Source organism: Drosophila albomicans, chromosome 2L (assembly GCF_009650485.2).
Source record: "Drosophila albomicans strain 15112-1751.03 chromosome 2L, ASM965048v2, whole genome shotgun sequence".
Classification (NCBI taxonomy): Eukaryota; Metazoa; Arthropoda; class Insecta; order Diptera; family Drosophilidae; genus Drosophila; species Drosophila albomicans.
This window is the reverse complement of record NC_047628.2, coordinates 1004659-1019195: the sequence shown is the minus strand read 5'-3', so window position 1 is coordinate 1019195 and position 14537 is coordinate 1004659. Positions and strand designations below refer to the sequence as shown.

The window sequence follows — 14537 nt, the reverse complement described above, 5'->3', positions numbered from 1 at the left end:
TGTTGACGCTGATCAAGAATATATATACTTTATAGGGTTGAAGATGCCTCCTTATACCTGTTACATACTTTTCCTGCCGGCACAAAGTTATAAACCCTTCTACCCTATGGGTACCGGGTATAAAAAAGAATGATTAGACCAAAATCTGGTCGGCGCAAGTAATCGATTAGGATTGCAAGAAATTATTTTTACTGTTGCATATTTTTGTGAACCCATAAGACAAAACAAGCCAGCCACAGTGTGCTCGTTACGCAACATCTTCTGTCTGTGAGATACTCACTAAACATTTTCAATAAATATATAACTGCACGGTATTAATCTTAAAATATAACAAATAAATATACAGAGAAAATATTAAAATAAGCCGATTGCTCTATTTGGGTACGAAATATGTCAAAAAGTAAGACCCGTATGCAGCAACCGTTGTGTGCCATACAAAATTATTTTTAACTATTTTCTTGAATGTTGACGCTAATCTGTAACGGCTGCGGTTGTCATGTATTAACTACTTTGCTTTTTATATTTTTAGTGAAATGCTACATATATTGATAAATTTAAGTATTTTTTCAGTACATTTCCCTGACGTCCAAAGTAAGATATGATTGATATGATATTAATATTTTAAAAGATGATTTGGAAAATGGAGATATGCCCAATTTAAATCGATTGAGACTATGTATGCCTTAGAAACAATAAAGACCAATTAAAATTTAACCAAATTGAAAAATTTTATTAATTTTTTTTTTTTGGCTATTTCCACATAATTTTTAGCAATTTTTAACAACTTTTTGGTTTAAATCTAGCTACGTATTTCTGCTCGGCTGAAATGGACAGCACTAGCTTGTTTGGTGTTTAGCACTCTCTGCGCGCCTAAATCTGGCACGTAAACAGTAAAAACAAAAAATTTATTGCCACGTCACAAACATTCGCCTATTCATTAAATGAAATTATTGAAAGAAACAGATGAATTCACAATATCCCACGCAAATTTTATTGCAACTTGGTAGCAGTACTTTTTATTTTAAATTTCATATGGAGTTCTGCAACTCCTTAGTTTTAATTAATGGTATTTCTACTTATGAGAAGATGTAATTTCCCTGCTCCAAGGGAGAGATGTGGTCCTTTCTTGAGCTTAGATAAGAGGGGAAAAACGTATAAAAAAGTTCTGAGTCGCTTAAAATGTTTTTACCAAGCTCGAAATCCGTGGTGCGATACGGAAAACCACAATTGTAGAGGACCAACGCATTATGCTCTTCAGCAAAACTAAACCTTTAGCATCCTCTAGGAATATTAAAGCAATGCTGATTTTGGGAATCAGAGATGTGACTATTGGCCGAAGATTGGTGGATGAAAATTTGAATGCACGAAGTCCAGAAAAGGTGCAATTACTTCGTAAAAGACATCTCAAAGCCAGTTTGGATTTTGCCAAAAGCCGCTTGAACTGATCACTAAACAAATGGCTGAATATTCTTTATACATGTTAAGTGGCGTGTGTCCTATAAATATGATCGATAAGATTATGAACCAATAAGTCTATGTAAATATATTTAGAAACGTCATTCTGAAGTATTCTCAGGATGAAATACCCCCTGAATATGGACTTTTCAGCAGAGCACTGATTCTAAACACTCTGGTAAACTTGTCAAGGCGTGGTTTAGTCAAGGAAAAACAAGTAAGAAAGCTACAGCCGAGTGTGCTCGACTGTGAGATACCCGCTACCCATTTTGAATAAATGCAAAATATTGCGGTATTTTTTTTTAAATACACAAAATTGAGATACCACAAAATACCATATATTGATATGGTACTATACTCAATATATACTATAGAGTGAAAAACATACCAGATCGTCAGCCTACTACGACACCTAGTAAGTAGGCGTTTTTCCCCATACAAATGTATTTCTTTATCTGATCGCAACCAAATTCAGAAATCACGAGGACTATAGTCATTATTCTATATACCAAAACTCGCAGCTCTAGCTGCTTTGTCAATTTGCGGGGGTGGGAGTGGGGGCGCAAAAAATTGAAACAAACTTGATCTGCGTGCAAACTTAACAAATGCTGTCGAAAATTATAGCTCTATCTCTTATAGTCTCTGAGATCTAGGTGTTCATACGGACGGACGGACAGACGGACATGGCTAGATCGTCTCGGCTATTGACGCTGATCAAGAATATATATACTTTATAGGGTCAGAGATGTCTCCTTCTACCTGTTACATACATTTCCTGCCAGCACAAAGTTATAAACCCTTCTACCCTATGGGTAGCGGGTATAAAAACGGCACGCAAAATTTATGCGGCGACATTTCCTCCCACAGTTCCCATAAAAAAAAACATTTTAAGAGTATCGATACTCTGATACTGGAATGCATGTGGATTAGTGGTGGAGAACTATCGATAGTCTGCGCCATCGATAGTTATTGATAGTTTCCATAAACTATCGATAATGCAGTAAAAGAAAATAATTTAATAAGTTTTTAAAATAATCCATATTTGTTTAAAGTATATATTTATTTCAACCAATAATTTTGTACGCCTATTTGAAATGATTTGCCCTGCTTTGCTGAAGACCCTCTCCGACTCTACGGAGGATGCGGGTATACAAAGAAATTTGAAAAAATATCGACCACTATCGACGATAGCGATTGTTCACTATCGATAGTGGCCAACCATCGATAGCCCCGATAGTGCCATCGATAGTTCTCCACCTCTAATGTGGATATCAAAGTTGCAGTTCCGCATGCGAAAAACGCGACAACCTATTATCATTCATATCGGCTAAGCGAAGAGAAGCATGAAGCATAAATATAAAAAAAATTAAAAATAACGTTTGGTTCATTTTCTGGTGAAAATAAAAAGTATTAATTAATATTTTGAAGTCGCAAGACTATATATCAAATTTGAAATCAAAAAAATATTGCAACCAAGTTAAAATAATATTAGCTTGGGCTATCGTCGCCTGTTTCTTTTTTTTGTGTTAATAATTGAATTTTTTTAATAGGCAAGTTTTAGAGTGATGTGACCATAAATTTAAGTTTTTTTACCATTTCCGTTATAAATTTAGGGTCATAAAGGTTGCCAAAAACTGTCACTCTAGAATATATAGAACTTGCAAAATATATTGCTTTTCCGCACGTTAAAAATTTACACATTTACACACGAACGTAGAAAATCCGAGTTTTTATGGGCTTTTACACGGGGCAAGTGTAACATTTGAACTACATTAAAAAAAATCCGAGAAAACCCCAATTTGTTGGTGCTGTGGAAACGGGGCATTTCATGGGGCACCTGTAACATTTCAAATATGTATATTAAAGAAAATCCAGTTTTTGCGGCTGCAGAAATGGGGCATACCGAAGCAATACATTTTTTTTTTACTAAAAAGACAGTTTAATTATCTAGAATACAGAAAAAAAATTGGGTGGAAAAACTAGTTTTTACCCTTAATTCAAGTTTTTTTTTTGGAAGACCGTCACATGTTAAGTAATGGCATATAAAACCATTAAAGTCGTTTTACTCGAAGCATGGTTTTTGAAATTGGCAGCATAACGTGAACAATTTTCAGCATTTTTGCTTCAATGGAGAATGGACTTTTTTTTAAATTGATTAGGCGATTTTAAATTGACGAAAAACTTCCAACATTTTTAGTGAAATTTTTGCTCAAACGTTCACCAGAATCACAAAACTCAATATCATCAACAACCCATACGACATTCTCAAGAACTACCGATTTAAAATAAGATATGTTTTTCCCGCCCGGTAGGTTAAAGTTTATACCACTTGTGATGCGTGCCGCGAAGGTCTTCCAACGAAACACGTCTTAGTGCGGGGCCATATCGCCCCGTTTATTATGTTTATTTTATGTGAAAAAATGTTGTGAACTTTTATATAATTATGTTTTTCGTGTTACATGGAGGGTAAATAAAAAATAAAATAAACATTTTTATTTTAATTTACTTTTAGACGAACTTTATTGGGATTGCAAGAAAACTGTCTGAGAAAAGTAAAAACTAACTTTACAATATGTTGAGTTTGAACAAGAAACTTGTTATTGCGACTTAGAGCTAACATACGAGTATGTGTAATATTTTGTGTATGTGTTTTAATGCTGAGTCCTCAAATTGCAATAGAAAATTTTAATTGATCTTTGGACTTTGAAAGTGGCATGAAGTGGATCTTTTTGTTTGTGACGATTGGTCGCCGTCGCGACGAGTTTATTTTTAGAATATAATATGATCTTTATGTAAATGCAATAGGATCTTTTGGAAGATGGGGGATAATTACGAGAATGTGTCACGTACGAGAGATGGGTCTGGTAGTGGATATGTCACTCCCCCAACCTATAGAAATTTGCTTGTCCTAAAGCGTTTAATTCAGTGTGCATATGTAAGCGGGACTGGTTTTTCTGTAATTTTCTTTTCAGCATTAGCACTTGTGTTCGTTTAATTTTTTCTTACATATGTATTTTGTATGATTGTGTTGAAAAGTGTTTTGATTTTCTTACTTGCTAAGTAGTATATTACAATAAGAATTAAGATTAATTTGTAATTACATTTGTAATTGTTGAATATTTGTAGATAATATTTTCCTTATTGTTATACAAAACCATTTCTTTTGTTTCTAAGTATGATAATGGCTCTATTTTAGTTAAGCAGGCCATCCACGGGCGAGCATGTTCGTGAATATGCTCGCCAACTTGTATTTCATTTGCCCACCAACTAGGGCCAACATGTTCGCGAACATCATTTGTCGCAAATTTTCAAGCAGTCAACATGTCAACGGATAACGACATAAATGAAAAACTGTTAAATTTAGTAATGGCCAAAGTTATGAAGACCTGAAATTCTTAACAGGAATTTTCTCCCCAGAGCCTTGGGCGCATAATAATTGAAATATAATAATATAATAATTGATTTTGCAGACAAAAAATGTATTCTTTCAAACATTTTTTGCTCATTTTGCGCTGCGCAAATACATACGTGCTCTCTCTACAAAACGATTGCGCAAATGATGTTCGTGCAAACGTTGCCATCCATTGGCGAACATGTTCGTGCAAACACAGACAAAATAGAATAATTTTAATCTCATGCGAACATTTTGACGAACACGAAATTTGACGACGAACGCTACCATCCCACAGTGGGCGATTTGGTCCCGCTAGCGGCATTTAATTCAAATTTTCAAATTGAAAAATCCGTTAAAATTTTTTCACATATCGATAGCAGATGCTTTGATTAGATTTTTAAAAACTTTTTGAAAGCTCTACGATCAGCTGATCATCAGCTGTGATCGGTCAAACACACCATATGATTTCGCAAAGAGCTTTACACAATTTTTTCTCTTTGCGCGCATGGAATTTGAGTTCCTCTTGGTGAATTTGTTAGAAGTTTGGTTTTTTATTATATTCTACATACCTTGAATATAATAAAAAACCAATTTCAAAAAAATCAATGTTTGTGACCGGTCTATAAATGTGTAGCTCATAAAACGTAGTGGTAATTCAGTGTATTAACAACTAGCCCGGATTAGCCTGTCTTTCGTGGAGTAGAACTTAATTTATTCAACTGAATTCTAACTCCTTTATTAGCCGAAAGTGTGAATCAGTGGCGTCCAAAATGTGTAATATACACTGCTATTATCTGCTAGCCTTGAAACTATTTTACTTTTTAGACACAGTGTTAGTACCAAAAAGGGATCTTTTTTTAGTATTGCACTCAGAAGTCATCCCATTTTTTTCCATCATCCCATCATTTTTTAGATAAAGTTTAAAAATGAAATATGTTAATTGAAGTTCAAATAAAATAAAAATAAAACCAAATTTTAAATTAAAAAAAAAAATTTTTTAAATTAAAAAAAAAATTAAAAAAAAAATAAAAAAAAAAATTTTTTTAACTTAAAAAATTCTATGATTTTTTTCTGATCAGTGAAAAAAAACCGACTGAAGATATCTATTTTAGTTTAGAAGTTATTAATTAAATGCCGCTAGCGGGACCAAATCGCCAAATGCTGTAAACATAAGTGTTGTGAAATGTTGGGCTCTATTTGATAATTTTACATTTCTTAATTCGATTCTACAATTAAATATTTTGATTATTCTATCTTTTCAATGTAAATTGTTACAATTTTAGTTTAGTTTGGTCCGTGTTATATTCCAAGTTATTATAATATTTGGTTTTAATATTTGTATAAGGTCTTGTTTGCGATATTTATTGAAAGTACAAAATGGTCTTTCATGTTTTATTATATGTATTTGCAATGCATTGGTCATTTATGTTCTTCTTTCAAACAGTATCTGAAAAAAGTTATTATGTAAATAAAATTTCCCTTCAATATTTTCATTTCCATTTCCGTCTGGGTATGAAATTATTTGAAAAGTTTTAACTTTGAGATTGCTAAGTGGTATATGAGACATCAGAAAAATTTCATTTGTAATTGGTAGCTTTTACATATATTAATTAAGTTTTCATGATTGATATGATCTATTTGATCATATTTAAGTAGTTTCGGCTTAAATATACCTAAGCGGGTTAATTGTAATATTTGCTTTTATTAATTACTTTCTTCTTTTTATACCCGCTACCACAGGGTAGAAGGGTATTATAACTTTGTGCGGGCAGGAAATATATGTAACAGGTAGAACGAGGCATGTCCGACCCTATAAAGTATATATATTCTTGACTAGCGTCAACAGCCGAGACGATTTAGCCATGTCCGTCTGTCCGTCTGTCTGTCTGTCCGTCCGTCCGTATGAAACACTAAATCTCAGAGACTATAAGAGATAAAACTATAATTTTTTTCGACAGCATTTGTTATGTTTGCACGCAGATCAAGTTTGTTTCAAATTTTTGCCACGCCCACTTCCGCCCCCGCAAATCAAAAAAATCGAAAATAAGCGTAATTTTAAAGCTAGAGTTTTGGTACATATGTACAATAACTAATATAGTAGTTATGATTCCTGAAAATTTGGTTGCGATCAGATAAAAATTGTCGAAGTTATTAAAGAAATACTTCTGTATGGGCAAAAACGCCTACTTACTAGGGGTCTTAGTTGCTTTGGCTGACTATCTGGTATATTGTGTTGTCTATGGTATATTTTGAATGCTGTACTATATCGATATACCAAATATACAATTTGGCATATTTTTAGTATTTTGCAGTATATTCGGTATATTTTGAGAAAAATACCGCAAAAATATATTTCTTTTATTCAAAATAGGTAGCGGGTATCTCACAGTCGAGTACACTGGACTGTAGCCTTCTTACTTGTTAAATTTTGATTTATAATGGGTGTCTTTTCTTCCTTTGTTTCTTCAAAATGTTTTTCACCAAGTTTCTTGATATTACCTGTCTTTTCGAAAGGGTTCGCTGTTTTAGACTTTAGTAACGGGGCTTGTCTAAATCTTGTATCTACTTCAAAATTACTTCTGCTTTTATTAAGGTTGTTTATTTGAATTACTTTTTTTTCTTGTGAATTATACTCAGGAGTAAAAATGACTGCTGGGGTTCTATTAGTAGCTTTATGCTTTGTTTTATGATTATAGTTACATAAAATTGTTTCAAATTTGGTTAATTTATTTTCTACATCATCGTCACTTCTTATTATTCGTAATTTTTCATTTATTATTTTATGGAACCTTTCTATTTCGGATATTCCATTTTTGCTTGTGGTAATGTTAATTTTTATATTTTCTTCTTGTAAACAAATTTGCAACTTGCACTAGTAAATGCTGAATCTTTATCTGCTTTTATCTCTAAGGGTTTTCCCATTTCATTGAGAACTTCTAATAAAGATCTTTTGGCTTCTAACCAATCTTTGCTTTAAACTTCTATTAATGTTGCGAATTTCGAATATACATCTATACAAGAAAAAAATTGTTTTTTATCGATCATATAGAAATCTATTACATATTTATCTCTAACGTTATGAACTTCAATTGTTATTTCGAAAGTGAGTTTTGTATCGCTATGTTCAGTTTTAGCTACATTACAAACTTCACATTCAATAATTAAATTTTGTATTAAGGCTAATAGTATTTTTCTTTGACTTTTCAATTCCTGGATGTACAAGTATTTTATGAGTTTTCAATATTTGAATTTGAATTCTGCAAATAAGTTTGAAACTTGTTTTCATTACTTTAGTTTAATTATTCGAACCAATGATCTCTAAATAAGCTCTTGGGAAAATTTGGAAATCTATTTCATTGTGAAAATAGATAATACTCTTTTTCGAGCAAAGATATTTTTTTTATCATATTTGTCTGGCATACTGGTTAGTCATATCTTTGTAATTGATTTTAATATTTAGTTTGTGAAAGTAGTGAATTGTTTCGACTTTGTTGTCATTACTTTTTATGAATTCTATTTGCCTATTGAAATAATTTAAAGGCCTTGCTGTTATAGGAATATAGTATTGACCACTATGTACTATACTTGCTCCTGTGCTTATAGCATCCTCACCTAGGAAGGGTATTATAACTTTGTGCCGGCAGGAAATATATGTAACAGGTAGAACGAGGCATCTCCGACCCTATGAAGTATATATATTCTTGATCAGCGTCAACAGCCGAGACGATCTAGCCATGTCCGTCTGTCCGTCTATGTGTCTGTCCGTCCGTCCGTCCGTCCGTATGAAACACTAAATCTCAGAGACTATAAGAGATAGAACTATAATTTTTATCGACAGCATTTGTTATGTTTGCACGCAGATCAAGTTTGTTTCAAATTTTTGTCACGCTCACTTCCGCCTCCGCAAATCAAAAAAATCGAAAAACAAGCGTAATTTTAAAGCTAGAGTTTTGGTATATATGTACAATAACTACTATAGTAGTTATGATTCCTAAAAATTGGGTTGCGATCAGATAAAAATTGTCGAAGTTATTAAAGAAATACTTCTGTATGGGCAAAAACGCCTACTTACTAGGGGTCTTAGTTGCTTTGGCTGACAATCTAGTATATTGCGCCGTCTATGGTATATTTTGAATGCGGTACTATATCGATATACAAAATATAACATTTGGTATATTTTTTAAATATTTTTGCAGTATATTCGGTATACTTTGAGAAAAATACCGCAAAATATATTTCTTTTATTAAAAAGGGGTGGCGGGCATCTCACATTCGACTGTACCTTTATTGTTAACTGTTGTTTTCAAAGCGACTGTATACAATATTGTGTTATTAGGGTCGTTATCTAATGCTAATTAGTGTTAGTGACAATATAGGACTTCCGCTCAAGTTCTTCTGTGACCTTACGTAGATTTTCATTCCAGTTGGTGTTATATAATCGTCCCAGCAGTTCTTCATATGGTGTTTGGGTTTTGAATTCTTCGATTAGTGCTATTCTTAATGCTGTCCACTTGCTCGGATACACAAATGTCTTGGTTTTTCCGATTTCTCACTGCACTTCACGCACGTAGATGTTTTTAGCGGATATTTATTTAAAAAGACACAACGTTATTCGCGTTGACCTTGGATAATGTTAGAATCCTTTAACGGTCTGTTTGTTGATTTATTCTTTTAGAACATATCTTACCAGCTGCGCCAATTATGTTTTTCGCGTTATACGAAGGGTAAATAAAAAATAAAACAAACGATTTAATTTTAATTTACTTTTAGACGAACTGTATTGGGATTGCAAGAACACTGCTGGATGTTTACACGGCATTTCCTACAAAATGATTCAAAGGTTAGATCACAGAAGGGAGAATTGTTTTCTAGAGATGCTTATCTAGAAATCGTCCATGGGCGAGATTCTTGAAAACTGGATAAGGATTAGAGTAGTCCCCTTTCCCAAGCAAGGTTCAGACACCTCAATAGTCAGGAACTACAGACCAATCCACTATGGGCAAAAAGTCGCTAAGTGCGGCATTTTTACATTTTTTTGTGTTCGGTATCATTAAATTGACTTTATTTTTTGAATTAGAATACTTCAAGAATACTGAAACATATTTTTAAAAAATGTTAGACTTCGTTGGTAATTTGTTATTCGCCCATATTTAAAGACTATGGTCTGGACCCTCTAAAAAAAAAAATTGGCGTGAAAATTTGTGATTTTTTCTGTCAGTTTTATATTCAAATATTAAATCAAATAAAAAAGCTTGAATATGAAATTTAATCGTCAAAGTATGTAATATTAATTATTGGCACTACATTTTTAGTACATGTGATATATTGTCCAATCGTGCAATGTGTTGTTGGTATATTTTTAGGTCCCTGGTAACAAATGTATTTGTGTTTCTGTGGAGTGTAACTAGTGCGTCTAGGCCGGTCAAGGGAATATTAAAGCTGAATGTTATTAACCAAACTGTTAACAATCAAATAGTGGTTAACATTTTTGCCCGTTTTTCGGATTGAATAAGACTAATTTACGAAAATGCAACAGAAAAGCCTGCGCAATGGCTTGCATCCTCGTTCATAATTGAGTTTCTTAAAATGATGTTCCACGCGAAAAGCCTGGTCGTAAACGCTTGACGTATACTGAGGCAGGACCAAGGTTAAAGTGAAAATTAGCATTTGAACTAGTCTATGAAACAGAAAATACAATGCTATTGTTCATGCCGTTTTGAAAAGTATTTATATAATTTTAGTTGCTATATAATGTGAGTTTGAGGTACGCCCATCCAAACTTAGAGTAGGTACTTGATATACATACTTCGTTAATACTTATAAGTGGTATCCAATGTCTCAAATTTTGCATAAAGTACTGGTACATTGGCACCAATTTATGGAAACCTCCGTACTTCTAATAGGGGCTCTCCGTGAAAATACGTCAGAAGAGCGCAAAAAATTGTACAAACTCGATATGTTTTCTCATGCAAGGAAAAACAGCCGCCTGAATACCATATCAGATGTGTTTAATAGAGCATTGGATACCTCTGACCCACTGTTTTCAACTATAAATCTAAAGGAACGCCAAAGATTAAACTATTAAAAAGCCTACCAAGAATTTGGAATCTCCTGATATTGAGCCCCCAATAACATGGGCATGTGTAGACAATAATGATAATCAGGTAAAAGAAGGCGGAGATAATGAACTCGAAATTTTTGGGCAAAGTTCCCTGGAGTTGGAGGAAGAGCTTTGTGAAGAATGAATTATTAACTGGACACCAAGGTATGGAGTCACTAAACTTAATATTGGGCTCTAATTAATTTTTGATTTAATTTTGCAAGGATTCAAATCAAATTTAAAATGCGAATTTGCTAAAAATATATTAATTTAATAAATTTAGTTTAGTTTAAATTAATAAATTACATTAAAATATTTTAAAACAAAAATAATAAAAAACCTCATGGTAAGGTGGGCGGGAAGGAAGGCGTGGTCCAATTGAAAAAAGAAAAAAATCCGAAATTCGATCTTTATTTTTTAGGTATATGTACATAGTTTCATGTTTCTATCTTCAAAAATGGTAAAAATGCCGCAATTCGGGACTTTTTGCCCATAGTGCAATCTGCCTATTAAGTGTTTCTTTCAAAATACTAGAGGGACTAGTGAAACAAAGAATGTAGGAGCACACTCGCACTAACTCGATAATCGCAGAGAGAGCATATGCTTTTCGACGTCGTAGATCTACAGCATTGTGCATCAACGTTCTAATCAATAAAGTTCAATCGCTAAAGTCAAAGCAATACTAAGTTTTAGTAGCATGTCTAGACCTCAAGAAAGAATTTGACTCCGTGAACATACTCCAGAGTAAGCTTAACAAATTGGGTTTTTGTGGGTAGTCGATTGGATTGCAAGCTTTGTATGTGGAATTGACAAAGCACTCGAATTTGGTCTATCCAAAAATCTGCCTCGTGCCGCTATTCTTACGGACAGCAGAATTAGAATAGAATAGAACCATCAATCATGCAAAATGAGCCACGACAATCATATCACATTCAACATGATCGATAAAATAATCTGGTATCCCATTACATTCCGGGACACTCAAACATTCCAAAAAACGTAAACTGAAATGTTGGTAAACTGGTAAGCTGAATTGCTAAAGACGCAATCTTCGAGATATATAAACATATTAAATTAGAATAGGAAGAGGAGTAGAGCTGCAAAAACATCGGAGCCAACATCGATACATCGAAGAGAGAGTGCTCCTTTGGAATTTTGGAAAGTAAGCATATAAACAAATTGAATACCATAGCTTTTCTAAATTTGTATCTTTTCAGTGCTCCCAAGATGACAATGGCCTAAAACCACTCGCTCGTCGATTTCTATGTGTCCCAGCCACATCAGTCGAATCTGAAAGGCTCTTCAGGAAAGCTGAACAGCTAATATCAGAGCGTAGAGCAGCGCTAAAGGCAAAACACGTAAACATTCTCTTATTTTTGAATAAAAATAGAGATTTAATTTGTTCTCCCTAAATCAAAATGTAGTTTGTTACGGACTTTTTGTCCTCCCTGGGGTCGCGCCGGCTGGCTCATCGGTATTCAGGTTGAGTTTCGTCGATAACTCCACCGATACAAAACAGCTGCTTTAAGACGGAAGAAACGCATCACTAATAGAAAAACAAAACAGCTGCCGCGCAATTGAAAATTGCGCTAAACAAAAGGAGATACAAAAAAAACCTATTGACGACGGTAAGTACAAAGAAAACAACAATAAATACACTCACTGATCCAATTTTATGTTTGAATAGGGCCCAGTTGGACCCCGGTGTACCTACCCTGCCTGAGATGGCCACATCGGCGCCATCTCCCTTGCGTTGGCCACCACGTCAGTGGCCGCTCCTCATCTGGCGTAGCGCTGCGGATTTCCCCTCCCCACCATGCTGAGAAAACTCACACAACCATGTTCAAGGTAATTACAATTATATTATCCAAGAATTTTCCTTAAATACTAACATTTAATTTATTTATTTTTATTTACAGATAACAAACAAATATTTGGACTCTAGAATGGCAAAGGAGCAAGATTAAAAAAAATCACGCAGTAGGACGAGAGAAACCACCATATAGCCGCAACGGCGTAAAGGACAACTTCTTTTACATGTAACGCATCCGGGCGGTTCGTATATATTTATTTACCAGTTTATATGCGCATGTTTTTATATAAGTATTTATCTAAGTCGATTTATTGTCAACCTTAACCTACCTAAGAGCTCTTGGGATTGGTGAAGGGGCGATATGGGTTATAATAGATAAAATGTGTGTATATATAAATTAGTAAACATAATCATATAATCCCGCAGCAAGTAGATTTTTAAGAATGTATGTATGTACATATGTATGAAGGTGTTTTGTCGCCCCTACTCTGTCATTTGCACAAGAAAATAGTTGTTTATCTACTTTAATTTAATTTGAATTTTAATTTACTTCACAAAATTTATAATTTACTGATAAGGTCGGCAGAAAACAAGTAAGAAAGTTACAGTCGAGTGTGCTCGCCTGTGAGATACCCGCTTCCCAAATTTAATAAAGCCAAAATATTGCGGTATCATTTTCAAAATATACCGAAAATACTAAAAAAATACTAAAAATATACCGAATGATATGTTTGGTATATCGATATAGTACACCATTGAAAATATACCATAGACGGCACAATGTACCAGATTGTCGGCCAAAACAACTCAGACCCCTAGTAAGTAGGCGTTTTTGTCCATACAAAAGTATTTATTTAAAAACTTCCACAATTTTTATCTGATCGCAACCAAATCATAACTACTATAGTAATTAGTGTATAAACCAAAATTCGCAACTCTAGCTTTAAAATTACGCTTGTTATTCGATTTTTTTGATTTGCGGGGGCGGAAGTGGGCGTTTGAAACAAACTTGATCTGCGTGCAAACATAACAAATGATGTCGAAAAAAAATTATAGCTCTATCTCTTATAGTCTCTGAGATCCAGTGTTTCATACGGACGGACGGACAGACACACAGACGGACAGACGGACATGGCTATATCGTCTCGGCTGTTGACGCTGATCAAGAATATATATACTTTATAGGGTCGGAGATGCCTCCTTCTACCTGTTACATACATTTCCTGCCGGCACAAAGTTATAATACCCTTCTACCCTATGGGTAGCGGGTATAAAAATATAGAGATCTCGAAAAAAAAGAATTAATTGCTGTCTACGTTTATGCAGTTTAGAATTGACGACGATCGCGAGCTGGATCGAGCAATCCGCTACCACAGATAATGGCGATTTGAACGAGAACGGGCACTGACTCACCAGTCGGCCTCCTCCTCCTGCCACAGGGTTGGTGGCTTTGTCTCGCTCGCTATCCCACGTCGTCGATGCTGCTCCCGTCGTTAAAGCGCCGTGTGTTTTCTCGCGGCGACGGTTGCCCGCACTTATCCAGCGGTGATTGTGGCCGCTGGTGTCGCTCGCCGTTACGCACTCGACGTTGTATTTGGACTTGCACTTTGGGCACAGAACAGCTACGCAATGAGCGATAAAAGCGGACGCACCAGACCAGGATTTCAGTGGTTGTTGCTGCTGCTGTTGCTCTGGTGGTTGCGGTTGTAAGTTGCTTCTCAACTTTCCAGGCGTCGTCTGTCGTCGCGATGTGAGGGGCCTCCACACTCGGGCCT

At 34.6% G+C, this 14537-nt stretch overlaps 1 long non-coding RNA gene across 1 annotated transcript; it reads left to right on the top strand.

The window, feature by feature from the left end:
• Positions 1 to 11299: 11299 nt before the first annotated feature.
• On the top strand, positions 11300 to 13490 carry LOC127565229 (uncharacterized). Its single transcript, XR_007954608.1, has 6 exons — positions 11300 to 11972; positions 12033 to 12111; positions 12167 to 12307; positions 12374 to 12577; positions 12637 to 12797; positions 12869 to 13490. It is a non-coding gene; the product is annotated as an uncharacterized LOC127565229 (long non-coding RNA).
• The last annotated feature ends 1047 nt before the right edge of the window (positions 13491 to 14537 follow it).